This window comes from Triticum urartu, chromosome 7A (assembly GCF_056163025.1).
Source record: "Triticum urartu cultivar PI428250 chromosome 7A, HENAU_Tu73, whole genome shotgun sequence".
NCBI classification, from domain to species: Eukaryota; Viridiplantae; Streptophyta; class Magnoliopsida; order Poales; family Poaceae; genus Triticum; species Triticum urartu.
Genome location: NC_141879.1, coordinates 589,252,293 through 589,256,341, shown reverse-complemented (window position 1 = coordinate 589,256,341; position 4,049 = coordinate 589,252,293).

Genomic DNA, 4,049 nt, shown 5'->3' with positions numbered 1-4,049 from the left:
GAGGTTTAGTCAACGGATCTGCTACATTCAGGTCTGTATGTACTTTACAAATCTCTATGTCTCCATTTTGAACACTTTCACGAATGGAGTTGAAGCGACGCTTGATATGCCTGGTCTTTCTGTGAAACCTGGGCTCCTTGGCAAGGGCAATAGCTCCAGTGTTGTCACAGAAGAGAGTCATCGGGCCCGACGCATTGGGTATGACTCCTAGGTCGGTAATGAACTCCTTCACCCAGACTTCTTCTTGTGCTGCCTCCGAGGCTGCCATGTACTCCGCTTCACATGTAGATCCCGCCACAACGCTTTGCTTGCAACTGCACCAGCTTACTGCCCCACCATTCAAAATATACATGTATCCGGTTTGTGACTTAGAGTCATCTGGATCTGTGTCGAAGTTAGCATCGACGTAACCCTTTACGACGAGCTCTTCGTCACCTCCATAAACGAGAAACATTTACTTAGTCCTTTTCAGGTACTTTAGGATATTCTTGACCGTTGTCCAGTGTTCCATGCCGGGATTACTTTGGTACCTTCCTACCAAACTTACGGCAAGGTTTACATCAGGTCTGGTACACAGCATAGCATACATGATAGACCCTATGGCTGAGGCATAGGGGACGACACTCATCTTTTCTCTATCTTCTGCCGTGGTCGGGCATTGAGCCATGCTCAATCTCGTACCTTGCAATACAGGCAAGAACCCCTTCTTTGACTGATCCATTTTGAACTTCTTCAATATCTTGTCAAGGTACGTACTCTGCGAAAGACCAATGAGGCGTCTCGATCTATCTCTATAGATCTTGATGCCTAATATATAAGCAGCTTCTCCAAGGTCCTTCATTGAAAAACACTTGTTCAAGTAGGCCTTTATGCTTTCCAAGAATTCTATATCATTTCCCATCAACAGTATGTCATCCACATACAATATGAGAAATGCTACAGAGCTCCCACTCACTTTCTTGTAAATGCAGGCTTCTCCATAAGTCTGCATAAACCCAAACGCTTTGATCATCTCATCAAAATGAATGTTCCAACTCCGAGATGCTTGCACCAGCCCATAAATCGAGCGTTGGAGCTTGCACACCTTGTCAGCATTCTTAGGATCGACAAAACCTTCCGGCTGCATCATATACAATTCTTCCTTAAGGAAACCATTATGGAATGACGTTTTGACGTCCATTTGCCATATCTCATAATCATAGAATGCGGCAATTGCTAACATGATTCGGACGGACTTCAGCTTCGCTACGGGTGAGAAAGTCTCATCGTAGTCAACCCCTTGAACTTGTCGATAACTCTTAGCGACAAGCCGAGCTTTATAGATAGTCACATTACCATCCGCGTCTGTCTTCTTCTTAAAGATCCATTTATTTTCTATGGCTCGCCGATCAACGGGCAAATCAGTCAAAGTCCATACTTCGTTTTCATACATGGATCCTATCTCGGATTTCATGGCTTCCAGCCATTTGTCGGAATCCAGGCCCGCCATCGCTTCTTCATAGTTCGAAGGTTCACCATTGTCTAACAACATGATTTCCAAGACAGGGTTGCCATACCACTCTGGTGCAGAACGTGTCCTCGTGGACCTACGAAGTTCAGTAGCAACTTGATCTGAAGTTTCATGATCGTCATCATTAACTTCCTCTCTAGTTGGTGCAGGCACTTCAGGAACATTTTCTTGAGCTGCGCCACTTACCGGTTCAAGACGCAATACTTCATCAAGTTCTACTTTCCTCCCACTTATTTCTTTTGAGAGAAACTCTTTCTCTAGAAAGGACCCATTCTTGGCAACAAAGATCTTGCCTTTGGATCTAAGGTAGAAGGTATACCCAACAGTTTCTTTAGGGTATCCTATGAAGACGCATTTTTCCGACTTGGGTTCGAGCTTTTCAGGTTGAAGTTTCTTGACATAAGCATCGCATCCCCAAACTTTTAGAAACGACAGCTTAGGTTTCTTCCCAAACCATAATTCATACGGTGTCGTCTCAACGGATTTCGACGGAGCCCTATTTAAAGTGAATGCGGCAGTCTCTAAAGCATAGCCCCAAAATGACAGCGGTAAATCGGTAAGAGACATCATAGATCGCACCATATCTAATAGAGTGCGATTACGACGTTCGGACACACCATTACGCTGAGGTGTTCCAGGCGGCGTGAGTTGTGAAACCATTCCACATTTTCTTAAGTGTGTGCCAAATTCGTGACTCAAGTATTCTCCCCACGATCTGATCGCAAGAACTTGATTTTCCTGTCACGTTGATTCTCAACCTCACTCTGAAATTCCTTGAGCTTTTCAAAGGTCTCAGACTTGTGTTTCATTAAGTAGACATACCCATATCTACTCAAGCCATCAGTGAGGGTGAGAACATAACGATAGCCACCGCGAGCCTCAACACTCATTGGACCGCACACATCAGTATGTATGATTTCCAATAAGTTGGTTGCTCGCTCCATTGTTCCTAAGAACGGAGTCTTGGTCATTTTACCCATGAGGCATGGTTCGCACGTGTCAAATGATTCGTAATCAAGAGACTCTAAAAGTCCATCTGCATGGAGCTTCTTCATGCGTTTGACACCCATGTGACCAAGGCGGCAGTGCCACAAGTATATGGGACTATCAATATCAACCTTACATCTTTTGGTATTCACACTATGAATATGTGTAGCATTACGCTCGAGATTCATTAAGAATAAACCATTCACCATCGGAGCATGACCATAAAACATATCTCTCATATAAATAGAACAACCATTATTCTCGGATTTAAATGAGTAGCCATCTCGAATTAAACGAGATCCTGATACAATGTTCATGCTCAAAGCTGGCACTAAATAACAATTATTGAGGTTTAAAACTAATCCCGTAGGTAAATGTAGAGGCAACGTGCCGATGGCGATCACATCGACCTTGGAACCATTCCCGACGCGCATCGTCACCTCGTCCTTCGCTAGTTTCCGTTTATTCCGCAGCTCCTGCTTTGAGTTACAAATGTGAGCAACCGCACCGGTATCAAATACCCAGGAGCTACTACGAGTACTGATAAGGTACACATCAATTACATGTATATCACATATACCTTTCGTGTTGTCGGCCTTCTTGTCCGCTAAGTATTTGGGGCAGTTCCGCTTCCAGTGACCACTTCCCCTGCAATAAAAACACTCAGTCTCGGGCTTGGGTCCATTCTTTGGCTTCTTCCCGACAGCTTGCTTACCGGGCGCGGCAACTCCCTTGTCGTCCTTCTTGAAGTTCTTCTTACCCTTGCCTTTCTTGAACTTAGTGGTTTTATTCACCATCAACACTTGATGTTCCTTTTTGACTTCTACCTCTGCTGATTTCAGCATTGAATATACCTCAGGAATGGTCTTTTCCATCCCCTGCATATTGAAGTTCATCACAAAGCTCTTGTAGCTCGGTGGAAGCGACTGAAGGATTTTGTCAATGACCGCATCATCCGGGAGATTAACTCCCAGCTGAGTCAAGCGGTTATGCAACCCAGACATTTTGAGTATGTGCTCACTGACAGAACTATTTTCCTCCATCTTACAGCTGAAGAACTTGTCGGAGACTTCATATCTCTCGACCTGGGCATGAGCTTGACAAACCATTTTCAGCTCTTCGAACATCTCATATGCTCCGTGTCTCTCAAAACACTTTTGGAGCCCCGGTTCTAAGCTGTAAAGCATGCCGCACTGAACGAGGGAGTAATCATCAGCACGTGACTGCCAAGCGTTCATAACATCTTGGTTCTGTGGGACGGGTGCTTCACCTAGCGGTGCTTCTAGGACATAATCTTTCTTGGCAGCTATGAGGACGATCCTCAGGTTCCGGACCCAGTCCGTATAGTTGTTGCCATCGTCTTTCAGCTTGGTTTTCTCTAGGAACGCGTTGAAGTTGAGGACAACGTGGGCCATTTGATCTACAAGACATATTGTAAAGATTTTAGACTAAGTTCATGATAATTAAGTTCATCTAATCAAATTATTCAATGAACTCCCACTCAGATAGACATCCCTCCAGTCATCTAAGTGAAACATGATCCGAGTTAACT